Below are 20,397 nucleotides of genomic sequence, written 5' to 3'. Positions count from 1 at the left end.
TCCTTTTCTGTTCCAGTCGCGTATGGTTCGCGGGAAGAACGACTGTCTGAAAGCCTCCGTGCGCGCTCGAATCTCTCTAATTTTACACTCGCTTTACCGACAATTAATTTTATATGATCATTCGACTTCAAATCGTTCCGTACGCATACTCTCAAGTATTTTACAAAAGTAACTGCTGCCAGTAATAGTTCCGCTATCATATAATCATACAATAAAGGATCGTCCTTTCTATGTATTCGCAATACATTACATTTGTCTATGTTAAGGTGTAAGTAGGCTGTTTAGGTTTTCTTATTGGTAACGCCACATAGCGCTCTGTATGAAAAATCACTGTGCGCAGTCTGTGGCTAGTTTGCATTGTTGTCTGCCATTGCAGTGTTGGGCAGCGGCAGCTGGATGCTAACAGCGCGTAGCGTTGCGCAGTTGGAGGTGAGCCGCCAGCAGTGGTGGACGTTGGGAGAGAGATGGCGGAGATATTTTATGACCATTAAGGTAAATACATTGTTTGTTCTGTATTAAAATCTTTCATTTGCTAACTATGCCTATCAGTAGTTAGTGCCTTCAGTAGTTTGAATCGTTTATTTAGCTGGCAGTAGTGGCGCTCGCTGTATTGCAGTAGCTTGAGTAACGAAGATTTTTGTGAGGTAAGTGATTTGTGAAACGTATAGGTTTATGTTAGTTAGGGCCATTCTTTCGTAGGGATTTTTGGATGTCAGATTGCGTTGCGCCAAAAATATTGTGTTTCAGTTTAGGGGACGTTTCAAAGGGTCAGTTGCCACTCCCTGCACCAAGTGGCTATCCGCTGCAGATCTTCCTGCATTTCGCAGCAATTTTCTAATGCTGCAACTTTTCTGTATACTACAGCATCATCAGCGAAAAGTCGCATGGAGCTTCCGACACTATCTACTAGGTCATTTATATATGTTGTGAAAAGCAACGGTCCCATAACACTCCCCTGCGGCACGCCAGAGGTTACTTTAACGTGTGTAGATGTCTCTCCGTTGAGAACAACATGCTATATTCTGTTTGCTAAAAACTCTTCAATCCAGCCACACAGCTGGTCTGATATGCCGTAGGCTCTTACTTTGTTTATCAGGTGACAGTGCGGAACTGTATCGAACGCCTTCCGGAAGTCAATGAAAATGGCATCTATCTGGGAGCCTGTTGCTAATATTTTCTGGGTCTCACGAACAAATAAAGTGAGTTGGGTCTCACACAATCGCCGTTTCCGGAATCGATGTTGATTCCTACAGAGATTCTGGGTTTCCAGAGATGACATGATACTCGAGTTGGGCTAGTCGGTTACCATTTGCAACCAACAACGATGGAATTTTTACGGATGACAATGCACCGTGTCACTAGGCCACAATTGTTCACGACTGGTTCGAAAAACATTTTGGACAATTCGAGCGAATTATGTGGCTGTCCAGATCGCCTGGTATGAATCTCATCGAACATTTATGGGATATTATCGAGAGGTGACTTCGTGCACAAAATCCTGCACCGGCAATACTTTCGCGATTATGGGCTCAATATTTCCGTAGAGAACTTCCAACGGCCTGTTGAGTTCGCGCCACGAGCTTCTGTACAACGCCGCACAAAAGGACTTCCATGTTGTGTTGGCAGAAGAGCCAACACCGTGTTACTAGAGGAGGCCGAAATGCACGCGTTTTGGCTCACGCAGGCTGGCGTGAGTAGGGAAGGACTATACTGACGTACGCGAGGTCTGGAACATGACAAGGAATTAGAATTCAGAAAGCGGACGTAAATAGTTTGATACTTAACTTTAATCCACTAATGACGAACGTCGCTCTTGACGGTACATGATTCACAATATTATCTGTTCAGAATTCATTCCAATTAATGAATATGGCGCCTTGCTAGGTCGTAGCAAATGGCGTAGTTGAAGGCTATGCTAAACTGTCGTCTCTGGAAATGAGAGCGTATGTAGACAGTGAACCATCGCTAGCTAAGTAGGCTGCACAACTGGGGCGAGTGCTAGTGAGTCTCTCTAGACTACACCTGCCGTGTGGCGACGATCGGTCTGCAATCATTGATAGTGGCGACACGCGGGTCCGACGTAAACTAACGGACCGCGGCCGATTTAAAGGCTACCACCTAGCAAGTATGGTGTCTGGCGATGATACCACAGTCCGACATGGTATTCGGTGGTATGGCTTTTGTCACCTCGGTGTAATCAATCTCACGGAACCGACTTAGTTTATTGAAGTGTGCAGTGTTATGTTTCTCATTCGCGTGTACGAACCTAATTCGCATGAGTACTCGCGGCGTTTCCAGCAAGAAAAGCGTTGCCAAAACAAGTCTCACCAGTAAAATTTCACCACGAATGTGGCTGCTCCCAAAATGAGTTCTCTCGGTGTCTTCTCTTTTCTTCCGGTAACTTGCCCTCGAGGCGTCCAGCGCTTCTCTTTCCGCCAGAACAGTGAATAGCGGCGCTATCGGCACAGCGAGCGGTAAAAATTGGTCGTATATCCGGCTGGGCACTTGAGAAAAGCCGCGCCTCTATTTATCAAGAAGTTGGCCCGCAGAACAATGGTGAGTGGTGCGCGCCGAACTTCGCAAGTAGCCGCCGCGCGGGCCCAACTCGCCCCCAACTCCCGTAAAGAAGGACCCTGGAGCGCAGCCCGCCGTAGCCGCCAGCGGCAGGCGCGGGCCGCGGCCGCCCTCTGCACACACATCACTCCATTGTTGGGCTCTCGCCTGCCGCGTCTGCCTGCTGCCACAGTGCATCTGACGTCACGGCCCTCTATGTGTCTCCCATCGCCGGCCAGAGAGGCTTCGACCGCGCTCAGACGCGTCAGCGGAAAAAAAAATTACGGCGCATCTCCTCTGCGGTCGCAAGCGTGCTGTGTTTCGCGAACATAGGAGTGCGACGGAAAACCCGGCGGACGGGATGGGGCTACAGTTGCCAACCGTCCCGTGCAGTAAGGAATTTTCCGTACGATATAAAAAAATCCAGCCTACACCATGTACGAGAAAACAACACACATAATTTAATACGTTTCCGCTAATTTTTTATCTTATCCGTATTAATGTCAAACCTATATATCGCTAACCAATAAACTCAAGTATGAATTTTGTCACTATATGTTTGTCATTATCATGGTACGGCACATCACATTGCTTACATTGCAGGCCATTAAAATTTCTACACCACGAAGATGACGTGCTACAGACGCGATATTTAACCGACAGGAAGAAGATGCTGTGATATGCAAATGATTAGCTTTTGAGAGCATTCACACAAGGTTAGCGCCGGTGGCGACACCTACAACGTGCTGACCTGACGGAAGTTTCCAACCGATTTCTTATACACAAACGGCAGATGGCCGGCGTTGCCTGGTGAAACGTTGTTGTGATGGCTCGTGTAAGTAGGAGAAATGCGTACCATCACGTTTCCGTCTTTGATAAAGTTCGGATTGTAGCCTATCACGATTGCGGTTTATCGAATAGCGACATTGCTGCTCGCGTTGGTCGAGATCCAATGACTGTTAGCGGAATATGGAATCGTTGGGTTCAGGAGAGTAATACGGACCGCCTTGCTGGATCCCAGCGGCCTCGTATCACTAGCACTCGAGATGACAGGCATCTTATCCGCATTGCTGTAACGGATCGTGCAGCCACGTCTCGTTTCCTGAATCAACAGATGGGGCGTTTGCAAGACAACAACCATCTGCACGAACAGTTCGACGACGTTTGCAGCAACATGGACTATCAGCTCGGAGACCATGGCTGCGGTTACCCTTGACGCTGCATCACAGACAGGAGCGCCTGCGATGGTGTACTCAACGACGAACCTGGGTGCACGAATGGCAAAACGTTATTTTTTCTGATCAATCCAGATTCCGTTTACAGCATCATGATGTTCGCATCCGTGTTTGTCGACTTCGCGGTGAACGCACATTGGAAGCGTGTATTCGTCATCGTCATACTGGCGTACCACCCGTCGTGACGGTATGGGGTGCCATTGGTTACACGTCTCGGTCACCTCTTGTTCGCATTGACGGCACTTTGAACAGTGGAGGTTACATTTCAGATGTGTTACGACCCGTGGCTCTATCCTTCATTAGATCTTTGCGAAATCCTACATTTCAGCAGGTTAATGTTTGGCCGTATGTTGTAGCTCCTACAGGACCTTTCTGGATACAGAAAATTTTCGGCTGCTACCCTGGCCAGCACATTCTCCAGATCTCTCACCAATTGAATACATCTGCTCAATGGTGGCCGAGCAACTGGTTCGTCACAATAGGCCAGTAACTACCCGTGATGAAGTGTGGTATCGTGTTGAAGCTGCGTGGGCAGCTGTACCAGTACACGCCATCCAAGCTCTCTTTGACTCAATGCCCAGGCGTATCAAGGTTGTTATTACGGCCAGAGGTGGTTGTTCTGTGTACTGATTCCTCAGGATTTATGGACCCAAATTGAGTGAAAATGTAATCACATGTCAGTTCTAGTATAATATATTTGTCCAATGAATACCCGTTTATCATCTGCATTTCTTCTTGGTGTAGCAATTTTAATGGCCAGTAGTGTATTTATCATTAGACAATAGATTGAAAAAGAGTTGAATCTGCCTTCAAGACACAAAGGATTTAATGACAAGAGCTACTAGGGTAGTCTATGTAGTTGTCGTGATTACTGTGTCTGGATGGCGCAGTGTGGGGCGCATCTGCGTAGTTAGCAGGAGACCTGGGTTCAGGTCCCAGATCAGCACAAATTCTATACTTTCCACGTTGATTTAAATCTGCCCACAGGCAGGTAATGTCATTGATTCCTTTCTGTCTTGATTTGTAATGGTTGCGGGATCAAATTACGTCTGTTCTTTCGGACATGTCTGGAAGTACAAACACCACATTTGAATTGGCCTTATTTAACCCGTAGCCTAATTCAGTTCTCAGAGAAACTTAAGTAATACAGTTTATTTATTAGCAAACGATTCCTTTCAGTTTGAGAAGTCGCAACAAGGATAATAATACTTTACTTATAAGAGTAATCCAACTGTAGCTACAAATGAATGGCAGTTAAGCGTAGACGATAGATACAATCATAAACGGTTGACGCTCGACGTTAGGTTTTTGTTGTACGAATACAATTGACGTTGAAGTAAATAGTGTCTAATTCTCCCTAGTCGAATGTTGCTCGGGTTGGAAGCTTCTGTTGATGTCTTTTCCATGTTTGTGAACTAAAATTTAATTTTTTATTCTTTAATTTTTCAGCCTCCATTATGCAAAGCAGTGTATTTTGTGGAGGTATGTACCGTCTATGCAACTAAATGAAGGCAGTTAGTTTGTTGCCGTACGCGTTTTACTTTATTTATTTGGGAAGCATTATTAGGGGCCTGAATAAAAAAAAATTGCACACAGCAAATTACACATATCACCCACAAGCACCCCCCTCCCCCTCCCACAAACACACACAAACACACCCACCCACACACCCACCCACCCACACACCCACCCACCCACCCACCCACCCACCCACCCACCCACCCACCCACACACACACACACACACACACACACACACACACACACACACACACATACACAACCTTATATTAAAAAAAATAAGAATAATAATACATTTGCACATGGCAAATTACACACACACATATTTATTTTAAAAAACCAGCAGAGTACACACACACACGCGCGCGTGCACGAACGAACACACACACACACACACACACACACACACACACACACAACCATTGAAAAACATTAAACACAATAGAAACAAAAGACTGACAAACCCATAACAACAGTTGGTAACACTACACACCGAAAACACACGTATGTTGATCACCAAATGGAAGTGAAAGTGAAACATGTGATGTGACAAGTGTGTATGAAACAACGCCAGAAATCGACCAGCTGGAGTATGAAGAAAAAACAATTACATCTCCAGGAACACATACATGTGTTAACAGCGCGCTGGAATTCGTAACACCGAACTATACATTCACAATGCGAAACTTGTGCTACAAAAGTTGCTTCTAACATAAAAAGCAAGAGAAAAACACGAGGAAATGTAATATATCAGCATGTTATATCTATCACATATTACGTTTATTATATGTATAAAAAGAAACATGTATTTCAGGTAACTGATCATGCTTCCCAAATAAATGAAACGAAACGCATATGTCCGCAGCTCGTGGTCGTGTGGTAGCGTTCTCGCTTCCCGCGCCCGGGTTCCCGGGTTCGATTCCCGGCGGGGTCAGGGATTTTCTCTGCTTCGTGTTGACTGGGTGTTGTGTGTTATCCTTAGGTTAGTTAGGTTTAAGTAGTCCCTAGTTCTAGGGGACTGATGACCATAGATGTTAAGTCCCATAGTGCTCAGAGCCATTTTTGAAACGCGTATGGCAACAAACTGCCTTCATTCAGTTGCATGGACGGTACATACCTCCAGGAATTTAGAGCAACTAAGGGAAAGACGGAAAACAGATAAAAAGGACTACAATGTATTTCTTTTTTATTAGTCGAAACATTGTTCGACACCTGTTTGCTATTTTCTATAGGTCAAATTTATTTCTGAAAAGTACAGCCGGTTGGAGTGGCCGAGTGGTTCTAGGTGCTACAGTATGGATACGTGCGACCGCTGCGGTCGCAGGTTCGAATCCTGCCTCGGGCATGGACGTGTGTGATGTTAGTTAGGTTTAAGTAGTTCTAAGTTCTAGGGGACTGATGACCTCAGCAGTTAAGTCCCATAGTGCTCAGAACCATTTGAAAAATATGTTCCTAGTGAACATGGATTTCTGCAGCTCGGCTTTTCTGTGCCCTTTTCTTTACCGTTTTGACAGCATGTCATATTTTCTATCCTGTTGTGCGTCTTCGGTAGACATCTCTTTCTACGCAAAACGAGATTTGAGCAAACACTTCTGTCTCCATGGAATGAGTATGGAGAGGTAAGTGTTTGGTCAAATCTCGTTTCATGTAAAATACACATGAAGAGAAACAAAGGTGAGAATGAAATATACAGAAAAATAAAAGAAAGGTGTGTAAACAGAATAACAAGAGAAAGAGGTATCCACTAGAGATGCACAACAGGATGGAAAATATAAGACGTTGCCAAAACGACAAAGTAGAGCACATAAAAGCCAACCTGTAAAAATCCGTTTTCCCTAGCAAGTAATTTTCAGGAATGATGAACCGTGTTAGATGGTCCGAGATTTCCACTGGGATCGATTGACCGATTTGTCTTCATCGACTGTCTTTGATGGTATGGATGAGACATGCGAGGCGAGCCAGAGAGCAGAGCACCTGCGGGCAAGGGTGGTAAGTGGCTCCGTGCGTGCGAGCGTATAAAGCTGTCAGCACACGGACTGTGCATCCGAACGTTAAGCGTTGAGCGTCCCGAGTTTCTGACGTCACAGCGTGGAAGTCTTCCCGAAAGTGCAGAGCAGTATCTAGCCCAGTTGTCGTCAAACTGCGGCCCGCGGGCCTCATGCGGCCCACACCATGTTTTCTTGTGGCCCGCAACCCTCCTCGGCTTCGCACGGGTAGCAATAGTTACCTACTTGTTTGGCGAAGAGGTGTTTTGTTTACGGAAACTGCGTAGAACTGTGATTAATGTTGGGGAAGTAATTAGGTAACTGAAAACCATCCGCCACTTTCATTTAATGCATCAGCTGCCGGTGTTCCGCAGCGCTAAAGGCGTGAGCGGCCTGCTAGCCAACAATGGTAGCCGTGCATCAGACAAGCCGAGTACCCACGGTCGCTCGTTTGTCGGCGGCGGGCTTGTCCAGCAGCCGCCTTATTGTTAGCTTTGTCTTGTCAGTCCTGAACTAAGTTACTGTGTCCCTGAGGGCTCAAAATGGCTCTGAGCACTATGGGACTTAACATCTGAGGTCATCAGTCCCCTAGAACTTAGAACTACTTACACCTAACTAACCTAAGGACATCACACACATGCATGCCCGAGGCAGGATTCGAACCTGCGACCGTAGCAGCAGCGCGTTCCGGACTGAAGCGCCTAGAACCGCACGGCCACACATGGCCGGCTGTCCCTGAGGGTTCGTCGCGTATTGAGTGTAGGTGTTCATATTTAGTGATATAATTATTAGTGGAATAAATAATGTCTGATGTACCTTCCAGAACAGAACTAGGATAATATGTGAAGGGAAAATAAAGTTTCCAAAAAATATGGGAAGAAGAATTTTGCTTTATAAGTGGACACAAAGAAGGTACTGCTACTTCTTTAATATGCCGGGATACGATTGCGCTACTGAAGAGATACATTTTATTTCGCCACTACACAAGTAAGCACAATTCATTTACAGTAGCTTTTCCTTTGAATTCAAATGAAAGAAAGAAAAAAAATAGCTTCTCTAAAATTAACCATTCGTCTTCAACAAAACGTTATGTTAGCAGCAGTTGGGCAAATTAAGGCTGCCACAAGAACGTCATACCAAATATGTAATATTGTGGCAAATATATGAAAACTTTCACTGATGCTGAATTAGTGAAGCAATGTGTGGTGTCACCGCCAGACACCACACTTGCTAGGTGGTAGCCTTTAAATCGGCCGCGGTCCGGTAGTATACGTCGGACCCGCGTGTCGCCACTATCAGTGATAGTGATATATGTTTGAGGCAGTAATTAATAAAGCCAAACTATCCAAATACTTCAGTCTTGCATGTGATTCCAGTGTAGATTTAGCTATGATGGCTGTTTTCATTATTTGTGCGCTACTGCACAAATGATGTTCAATAGAGGAAGATTTTTTAGCAATTATAACCATGAAAGGTCACACAAACGGATGTGATTTTGTGGATGCAATTAAAGAATTTGTAAAAAAATGACTTATCTATAAGCAAATTAATATCGGTATGTACAGATGATTGTCCATCAATGATGGGCGTCAACAATGGTTTTTATAGCACTGATTAAGAAGGAATGGAATTTACCAGATTTACTATCCATTCACTGCTTACTGCATCAAGAAAGTTTGGCATGTCAAATTTCAAATACCAAATTGAAGAATGTTATGCAAACGGTCATAAGTGTTATAAATTCCATTCGTGCCCGTGAACTTAATCACCAAAAATTTAAAGAACTTCTGCATGAATTACAAACTTGTTACAGTGATGTTCTCCTGCATACTGCTGTCAGATGGCTGAGCAAAGGAAAAGTGCTGGAATCGTTTGTCAATTTGAAATCTGAAATTATTTTATTCTTACAATAAAGTGGCAAAAATTATCCTGAACTTGTTGATGAATGGTGGATACTTAGAGCTTTTTTGACCGATATTACAAAAAAATTCAACACACTTAACTTGGAATTACAAGGACCAAACAAGATAACTGGCCAAATGACTAACAAAATACTTGCATTTGAAGCGAAACTGCAGTTATATATAAATGAACTCGAAGTAAAAGATCTGTCTAATTTTCAAACTGTTGCTATGCTCCGATCAGGCCTAACTATCGCCGAAACTATTTACCAAAATATGAAAGAATACCTGGCAGCCTATTTGGAACAAATAAAAAAACAGATTTGCAGATTTCACATATATTCGAAGCTGTTTCATTATCGTAGAGAACCATTGGCATGCTGGACATGATGATCTCAAATTACTCTGCCAGTTTGGATTTCCTAAAACTAATTTGCTGTATGAAATAATCGAACTTCAGCATGACACACAGCTTAAAGTTCTGTTTATAGAACATCATGAAACACAACAGTAGACTGAATTTTGGAAATTTGTGCCTAACAATTATAAAAATTTACGAGATTGTGCATAGTTCATTTTAACACTATTTCCTTCAACTCACCTTTATGAATCTTCATTTTCAAAAATGAAGTACCTGAAAAATAAATATCGTAATCAGTTGTCCAGTCATTTAAAAGACGCAATGAGGATTGCATGCAGCCCAAACGACGCAGATATAGACGACATAGCCAAAAAAGTTCAACATCACAAGTCACATTAATGAAAAATTATATATTTGTATTTACATTTGCAATTATAATGAATAAAAACCAGATTAAATAAGAAACCTGTAGCTTTCTCATATAGCCTGTTGCATGTGGAGTGCATCTGTTCTTTTTTTTAAATTTCTTGTTTATTTCTACATTTTTTGAAAATCTGAGATTAATGCAATTATAATAAAGTTTTTGTGGCCTTTGAATAATGTAATATAATATTTTAATAATACACCTATCTCATCTTGAATTAAAGTACTTTAAAATAAATTTCTGGGGTCAAGATACACTGATCGCAGATTTGTTTTTTTAGTGGCTCAACATTACTAACGATTACCTTCCTTCCCTTCACCCTTCTTATGCTGATGCCTAGCTACATGAATATTGTAAGATTATACAAGAATGTGAATTTTATTTTCACAGAGATAATTAAACTGGAATGAATTAGTCAGATGCACTGTATGCTTTTTTCCAGTTTACTAAAACCTGATCAGCAGCATTTTATGCAATGTCTAACTCTTGTAAACATGGTGACAGTCATTATATGAAATGAATTGAGAATGGCACATCTCATCATTGACTCATACTACCACAACGATTATTCCAGTCGGTCTCAACACTGGATTCTTGCGAAGACTGACTAAAAATGTAATTGTTGACAATGTGACACAACTACTCTATGTCTCCGACGAATATATCCCTCATAATCTAAGAGTTGTCAAACTGGCGGACGGGTTTTTAGCCCTCAGATGGAGTGGTGACTTCTTAGTATCATAAATGGTGTTGTGGGGTCCAAAATGATACCACTCAAAATTGATAATTAATTTACTTTATTCTCAATAGAAATATTTATTTATGAATTCCTTAATTGCCTATGTTACATTACAAAACTTCAGTTAAACTAAAAAAATCTCTATAAAAATCACAAAAGGAAAACAAGTTTATGCAACACTATTGAACATTGAAATGAAATGCAATATAAAAATTCAAACTAGTTTATTGTATCGGAAATAACACGAAACAGTAATAGATTGCTGTCAGATAAATATAGTGTTTGAAAAATTAGCTGCATGTAATGAACATCAAATATGAATTGATACAGAGTTTTTCACAAATCGTCAATAATCACCCGCATTCTACTCTCCACACTCTTTACAGACAACCGAACGACAGGTTGGGAAAACTGGGCGACTGCAGCGGATACAATACTGGTTTGTCTTTTTATCACTGGCACGTGAACAAAGAGTGCATCGTCTCCTCTTTGAATCCAGAGTGGATATTTGTGATTTTGGTAGAAGTTTCTTCAAAAGTCCGGAGATTGTTACTCTTAGTTCTTTTGGTAGTCTGTCATTCATCAGCCTCTCATTGAGATGAGGTTCAGTAAGTTGCCTAGCAAGTGTCTTGATGAATTCAAACCTGGAAATAGGTATGTACTTCTTGCAGGACGTTTGTATTACACACGAGTTAACTCCGAGTATGTTCAGAACTGCATAAAATACAGCAAGAGGCCATCTGTGTGTTCGTCTGCCTGTGCTGTAGGTAGCACACTTCTGGTCAAGAGAGTCTACGCCACCTTTTGTGCTACTGTAAAAGGAAATTATTCCTGGTTTTCCTGTTTTTGGATCTGTACTTTTTGAATGATGCATACTGGAAATCAAAATGACAGCTTTTCCTTTTTTAGGGGCATAAGAAATCAATGCTCTGTCATTTGTGAAGCCATAAAGTGTTGAACCTTCCACATGCCTCTTAGATGGCTGGAATTCGGATGGGATTTCCTTTTTTGTTTTTCCTCAATGTACAAACATAGGTCAACTTCCGTTTTTTCAATTCCAAAACTAATTCAATAGAGCCAAAGTAGTTGTCAGCTGTAATGTTACGGTTTGTACTGTAAATGGGCTTCGCTAGTCTCATAACAGATTGAGTAGGTTTCTGAAATTTCTTTTCTTCTAGTGTCTAGCCAACGCCATCACTGTCTTTTTCAGTGTATAAATAGGCATTCAGAAGGTAATTTGTTTGAGCATCAGCTAAAATCATTATTTTCAGCCCATATTTCGCTGGTTTACTATCCATATAAACCCTAAATGCATATCTCCCACGAAAACCAACCAGCATTTCATCCACACATGCATGTGAACATATGTTATAAGATGCCTGAGAACTGTGAACCATTCTGTCGAAAATCCAAGAAATCGCTGCTGCAGGGTCATTTTTCTTCCTCTCATCTCTGCTAGTTATGTCATCAAATCTTAGGCAGTAAAGCAATATCAGCACTCTCTTCATGGATAGTGTGGCTCGGAAAATATCTCTTCCAGTGCTGTCTGTTGCAAACATAGACTCCAGTTTCATGATTAGATTTGAAAATGGCACTGATGTAAAAACAAAAAATAGTGCCATAAGTTCATTGACGTTCATGTCTCGTTGTTAAGCGTGCTGCTGATCAGAAAATTTTGATCGATATGAAGAAATTTTCACATTGGTATGACTCACAATTTCTTCTAACTTATCTCTGGTAAACAAACACTCCCACGTTTCCAAGGGACTACATGAGTCTCCCAATCGGCTTGCAGGGCCTTTCAGTGTAGAAACTTTTATTATCAAGTTGTGGGCTGGTGTTCTCACATTCCTTTGAGGTTCTAGAGTGGACCACTTATACATATTTCTGCCATAGAAACTAGATGATTCCCCTCTATGTTTATTTCCCTCTAATTTATCTGATTCACTAGAGTCACGACTTTGTTCTGAAGCAGTTTCATGTTAACTGTTGTAAGAAGGGTCATTTTCATCGTCCAGATCATTTGCATCACTACCCTCTTCTCCTTCTTCTAGTTCTTCTAGCGTTTTTCTCACGAAGTCTGGAAAACTTGGATCGAGCACTGACATACGTGAATGAGAGCTCGAAGCCATGGTAACACTGAAAATAAATGAAAACACTCACGAAAATAAAATAAAATGACATTTCGTTGATAAATAAACTTTTGACGTAGGGCAAACAGAAACACTTACAGTGTCGTGGTGTCAATAATGGCACCACCCAAACTTTACAGCTGTGCACTGAGAAAGAGAACAACTCGACAATGCTGCTAGTTCGTCAGGAGGTTCACTATCAGCTGCCGAGAAGGTATGTAGAACCTCCAACAATAGAATGACCAACAGAGGAAATGGCACGTGTGTACAGTTTAACTGGTATCAAAAAGGACCCCACAACTCCGTTTGAGGGTTAAAATTCTTTTTCCCTGTATTGCAGAATTTCAGTGTCATAAACATGGCTTATTGTTGTCAACATCTGCACAGCAATGTTATTTGGCGAAGGAGTCACAGATATCCAACAGCTGCGAGTAGTTTGTTGGTTTGTTTCTAAAAGTACTATTTCATTTTAACAGGTGCTAATGTTTACAGTTTCTGAAGAACGATAAATGATATATATCCAAATCCAGTAAAGAATAAATCGTTTGCAGCTGTCGGCTATGCCTGTCTCATTCGTCAAATGAAAATTATACTGGAAGAATTGTAAGTAGGAACGCGTAAAGTTGTTCTATCACCTTTACAGGTGCCACATGCTACAGGGGCTGTTAGATTTGTCGTCGCACTGTGAGGGGACGTAATAATGGAAATGTTTTCTGGTTTGTTTCTCAGTGCTGACAACAAATGGGTATGTGTGCCTCATACCAATTATCTGCTGTTGTATCAATCTTAAATGAAATTGCGTGGGATTCATGAATACGCATTGTAGAGACGGTCGTATGCGGTACATATTTGTTGAAAGAAAGAATTAATCATTAGCTCTTAAAAATGTATGTATGTATGTGTTTGTGTGTGTGTGTGTGTGTGTGTTTATTCTCCATTTCTCCTCCTAAAGCCTCAGATCGATTTCAGCCACACTGATGTTGTTGTGTTGTTGTTGTCTTCAGTCCTGAGACTGGTTTGATGCAGCTCTCCATGCTACTCTATCCTGTGCAAGCTGCTTCATCTCCCAGTACCTACTGCAACCTACATCCTTTTGAATCTGCTTAGTGTACTCATCTCTCGGTCTCCCTCTACGATTTTTACCCTCCACACTGCCCTCCAATGCTAAATTTGTGATCCCTTGATGCCTCAAAACATTTCCTACCAACCGATCCCTTCTTCTAGTCAAGTTGTGCCACAAACTTCTCTTCTCCCCAATCCTATTCAATACCTCCTCATTAGTTGCGTGATCTGTCCACCTCATCTTCAGTATTCTTCTGTAGCACCACATTTCGAAAGCTTCTATTCTCCTTTTGTCCAAACTAGTAATCGTCCATGTTTCACTTCCATACATGGCTACACTCCAAACAAATACTTTCAGAAACGACTTCCTGATCCATAAATCTATATTCGATGTTAACAAATTTCTCTTCTTCAGAAACGCTTTCCTTGCCATTGCCAGTCTACATGTTATATCCTCTCTACTTCGACCATCATCAGTTATTTTACTTCCTAAATAGCAAAACTCCTTTACTACTTGAAGTGTCTCATTTCCTAATCTAATTCCCTCAGCATCACCCGATTTAATTTGACTACATTCCATTATCCTCGTTTTGCTTTTGTTGATGTTCATCTTATATCCTCCTTTCAAGACACTGTCCATTCCGTTCAACTGCTCTTCCAAGTCCTTTGCCGTCTCTGACAGAATTACAATGTCATCGGCGAACCTCAAAGTTTTTACTTCGTCTCCATGAATTTTAATACCTACTCCAAATTTTTCTTTTGTTTCCTTTATTGCTTGCTCACTATACAGATTGAATAACACCGGGGAGAGGCTACAACCCTGTCTCACTCCTTTCCCAACCACTGCTTCCCTTTCATGCCCCTCGACTTTTATGACTGCCATCTGGTTTCTGTACAAATTGTAAATAGCCTTTCGCTACCTGTATTTTACCCCTGCCACCTTTAGAATTTGAAAAAGAGTATTCCAGTCAACATTGTCAAAAGCTTTCTCTAAGTCTACAAATGCTAGAAACGTAGGTTTGCCTTTTCTTAATCTTTCTTCTAAGATAAGTCGTAAGGTCAGTATTGCCTCACGTGTTCCAACATTTCGACGGAATCCAAACTGATCCTCCCCGAGATCCGCATCTACCAGTTTTTCCATTCGTCTGTAAAGAATTCACGTTAGTATTTTGCAGCGGTGACTTATTAAACTGATAGTTCGGTAATTTTCACATCTGTCAGCACCTGCTTTCTTTGGGATTGGAATTATTATATTCTTCTTGAAGTCTGAGGGTATTCCGCCTGTCTCATACATCTTGCTCACCAGCTGGTAGAGTTTTGTCATGACTGGCTCTCCCAAGGCCGTCAGTAGTTCTAATGGAATGTTGTCTACTCCGGGGGCCTTGTTTCGACTCAGGTCTTTCAGTGCTCTGTCAAACTCTTCACGCAGTATCGTATCTCCCATTTCGTCTTCATCTACATCCTTTTCCATTTCCATAATATTGTCCTCAAGTACATCACCCTTGTATAAACCTTCTATATACTCCTTCCACCTTTCTGCCTTCCCTTTTTTGCTTAGAACTGGGTTGCCATCTGAGCTCTTGATATTCATACACGTGGTTCTCTTCTCTCCAAAGGTCTCTTTAATTTTCCTGTAGGCAGTATCTATCTTACCCCTAGTGAGATAAGCTTCTACATCCTTACATTTGTCCTCTAGCCATCCCTGTTTAGCCATTTTGCACTTCCTGTCGATCTCATTTTTGAGACGTCTGTATTCCTTTTTGCCTGCTTCATTTACTGCATTTTTATATTTTCTCCTTTCATCAATTAAATTCAATATTTCTTCTGTTACCCAAGGATTTATAGCAGCCCTCGTCTTTTTACTTACTTTATCCTCTGCTGCCTTCACTACTTCATCCCTCAGAGCCACCCATTCTTCTTGTACTGTATTTCTATCCCCTATTCCTGTCAATTGTCCCCTTATGCTCTCCCTGAAACTCTGTACAACCTCTGGTTCTTTCAGTTTATCGAGGTCCCATCTCCTTAATTTCCCACATTTTTGCAGTTTCTTCAGTTTTAATCTACAGGTCATAACCAATAGATTGTGGTCCGAGTCCACATCTGCCCCTGGAAATGTCTTACAACTTAAAACTTGGTTCCTAAATCTCTGTCTTACCATTATATAATCTATTTGATACCTTTTAGTATCTCCAGGGTTCTTCCACGTATACAACCTTCTTTCATGATTCTTAAACCAAGTGTTAGCTATGATTAAGTTGTGCTCCGTGCAAAATTCTACTAGGCGGCTTCCTCTTTCATTTCTTAGCCCCAATCCATATTCACCTACTATGTTTCCTTCTCTCCCTTTTCCTACACTCGAATTCCAGTCACCCATTACTATTAAATTTTCGTCTCCCTTCACTATCTGAACAATTTCTTTTATTTCATCGTACTTTTCTTCAATTTCTTCGTCATCTGCAGAGCTAGTTGGCATAGAAACTAGTACTACTGTAGTAGGTGTGGGCTTCGTATCTATCTTAGCCACAATAATGCGTTCACTATGCTGTTTGTAGTAGCTTACCCGCATTCCTATTTTCCTATTCATTATTAAACCTACTCCTGCATTACCCCTATTTGATTTTGTGTTTATAACCCTGTAGTCACCTGACCAGAAGTCTTGTTCCTCCTGCCACCGAACTTCACTAATTCCCACTATATCTAACTTTAACCTATCCATTTTCCTTTTTAAATTTTCTAACCTACCTGCCCGATTAAGGGATCTGACATTCCACGCTCCGATCTGAAGAACGCCAGTTTTCTTTCTCCTGATAACGACATCCTCCTGAGTAGTCCCCGCCCGGAGATCCGAATGGGGGACTATTTTACCTCCGGAATATTTTACCCAAGAGGGTGCCATCATCATTTAATCATACAGTAAAGCTGCATGTCCTCGGGAAAAATTACGGCTGTAGTTTCCCCTTGCTTTCAGCCGTTCGCAGTACCAGCACAGCAAGGCCGTTTTGGTTAATGTTGCAATGCCAGATCAGTCAATCATCCAGACTGTTGCCCCTGCAACTACTGAAAAGGCTGCTGCCCCTCTTCAGGAACCACACGTTTGTCTGGCCTCTCAACAGATACCCCTCCGTTGTGGTTGCACCTACGGTACGGCCATCTGTATCGCTGAGGCACGCAAGCCTCCCCACCAACGGCAAGGTCCATGGTTCACCGGGGGGGGGGGGGGGGGGGGGGAGGAGCCACACTGATACGTATACTATTTTCAATCTGGAAAGAAATATTGTGGTGTAAGCAAAGGCAACGTCTTATTGGGGCGAGGGATGGCAATGTGGAGGGAGAAGGGGAGGAAGACGTGGACACATGCAGGGGGAGTGCGAAATGGACAGATAAAGGGGTGAATAGATAGTGAGTGAGGGGAAAGTCGAAATGGACGAGGGAAGGAAGAGACAGAATAACACAAGATTGGAATAAATACATATCTAGCCAATGCCAGGACCTCATCTAGTATGAAATTATATTAAGGCGGTTGTAGTTCAGTCAAGGGAGTTGAAGAAAACTGACTTACAAAACATGCAGAAAACAGTTGTGATCATGTCTCGTTTTACATAATACATTTAAGTATAAGTCCATTTGCTGTTATTAACCGTCTGTTCACAAAGAGAATGCAGTAACATTTCGTCGGGCAATTGCAGTGTTACAATTTACAGGTCACTGAGGGTGGCAACAGTCTGAAACAAAGAACATTCTAGACGTAGTGGTGCGAATGGTATCGACTTTAACGATAAGTTGTAGAAAGTCAGTTAATAAAAATACATGGAAATCTGAGGCCCGAGGAGCAAAAAAGTTTGACGACCACTGATCTAGCCTGTCAGATATTCTGAGCGTGCGTCTGAGCGTTGACCAATGAGATGGCACAACACCACCTACGTCACATGCACGCCATCTCAGTTCAGCACAAAGTTGTGAGGCGCTATATTGGCATTCATTTCAAGCCTATACATATATATGCCGTTTCTGAGCACCAGGAAACTGAGAATCACTGGATAACCCATTGCTAACTGTGTGTAAAATAAGGAAACATCATATTCGTGGCAAAATAATTATTGTAATTTGCGCATTATGAGAGTATGCTATTTGAAGGGAGCAATACACTGAGGATGCACCCAAAACGCATTGTTCTTGGCACAATTTGTTATAACTAAATTTCAGTTAGTATCGTAGCTACGATTAAAACTTTCAGCAATTTGTAAGATACTAGGAATGGCAACTAAGTGAATGATGTTGGTTTAGTGTGGTGAGTGGCGTTACTGTGTATTCAATTTTTTATGTTTGAGTGTGGTTCGCGACTCGCTAGTACATAAATTTTTTTCTAACATTTGTGTTTTTATTAGGTTATGTTGCTTTATTTTAGTTTAATATAAGTATATACTATAATTTCTCATGTTATGTATATATAAGTTCACCTTTCTTTGGGTGTTCGACTGGCTTGATCTACGGGACATCTTGAGCTACTTGTGTAAAGATATTTTGCTCCTTTTTCTTTTACGCTTCGTAATTCACGTGTTGTAAAGATCCTGCTACTGGGTAGGAACAGTGATCAAGTAAGACTAACCTTGGGGTTTTACTAAAATTTGGGAATGTTGAAATAATGTTCATCTTATGTGAAGAAGTATTGAAAATTTGTATCGCACTGTTTGTAATGAAACTTTTGTAAGCCTGTGTCCTTATTGATTGGACATGGTACTTTCCTTTCGTGGACAATGGAGGAAATGTGCGTTTTAAAAGAGCTAACGTGGGAATTTTACGCGCGCCCGTTTAGTAAACAGTGTGATTTATGAACTAGGAACTTCCCGTAACTGCCGCCGGAGTGCGTTGCGATCGTGTGTACCACGTTGGGGCCCACGTACCGTATGCACAAGTCGCATCGTTTCTGAGCGTTCATCAGCACGATGAACTTAGCACGCTCAACGTTGACGTTCGACAGCACGGTCCCACGAGTTCGGAGGAAGAAGGCGGCGCGCCGAGGCAGCCATCTTGTGTAGAATGATGAACTGTGTTGTGAAGCTGATCTTGTAAGAGGGGGAGAAATATGGACAGCGCCGGTAACCTACCAGTTGATTTCCACCAGGAAACCAGGCACGAACTTTAAGCTGCTGAATTGGCCGAGTGGAACCTGTTGTTCTCGTACTCAGGCCTGAGGGTAGTACAAAGACACGACTGTTCCAAGGGATGGGTAGATGTTAAACAATTTTAAGTGATGTTGGTCTGGACATGATACTTTGATAAAAGGTCGTCTTTTCTGTTATTGTAACATCTCACTGTGTACAATTGTACAGTATAGTACACTGGAATTTTGCTTGTATGAGGACTGTGTGTATTGACACAGTGTATTAATTGCCGGAAATAGTGGAGAGCTCTCACGTTAATATGTTGGTAACTATTCTTCACAACGCGAGAACTTAAGCTGATCATTTTCTGCAGGAGCTCATATTTTGTCAAGCGACCTCGTAAATGCTTTTCATAGAATGATTTAACTTGTGGAAATTTAATGGCAAGTGTTCTCTGGAATTGCTAGTTTATAGATTAGGGTGGAAGAACTGCCTTCATTAAAGCAGGCGACGTACTACAAATTTGGGGAATAACTTAGTTATGCGACCTGATTCTTAATAATCAAAAGCGGTTAAGTGCCCTCTGCACACAGAGTTGTGTTTGCTTCTGGTATTGTCTGAGTTTTCTTTTTTTAAATTCACCTTAAAAGATCGAAATGCAGCTTTGTTCAGTGGAGGTTGTTTTAGAATATTGTTTAAAATTTTTTGGGTACTCTCTCTGCATAAGCTCTTGTATGAATGTTTGGAAACAAAACAAAAGGATTTCAGTGTGAGATGAAACAATTAACTAATGATTGTTAGATTTTAAATAAAGGAAGAGACCAACTCTTCCCTTTAATAAAATAAATAAAAAGGTAGGGCGTGATGTTGACTGTTCAGCCACTGTATAAAAAAGTTTGTTGGGCTCCTGCAAATTAATAAACTTTTGTAATAAGGAGTGTTAGATTTTTATTATACAACCAGTCTATTCCAGATACCCTCTAAATCTGTGTCTCTTCCTAGCTCTGATAACAGAGTATGGTTGTGGGTGCATTAGCTGAACAGTAAAAACAAAAGAAAGTGATACAGTTTTAAACACGGCTGTTACTCAGCAACCGTATAGTAGTTTCAACAAAGAATTATACCAGTCAACCGGTAGCAAATACCTGTTAGGTATATTATTGACCTAGGTGTCATCATCAGAATTAAATTTTCATAAATCGTAAAATTACATTGGTAAAAAGCAGTGATAATAATTTAGAGCATCTATGTTCAAGTCAGAAGTGAAATAAAACGACGGCATTTCCCACGTGTAACTAGCTAGGAACAATATCTGACCATTTCATTCTGATGAAGACACTCTTAGTAGGTATCGAAACCTAGGTCATTGGATCTAACAGATAT

The sequence above is a fragment of the Schistocerca gregaria genome, chromosome 6 (genome assembly GCF_023897955.1).
Source record: "Schistocerca gregaria isolate iqSchGreg1 chromosome 6, iqSchGreg1.2, whole genome shotgun sequence".
Taxonomy (NCBI): Eukaryota; Metazoa; Arthropoda; class Insecta; order Orthoptera; family Acrididae; genus Schistocerca; species Schistocerca gregaria.
The sequence above is the reverse complement of the archived record's forward strand: the minus strand, read 5'-3'. Positions refer to the sequence as shown.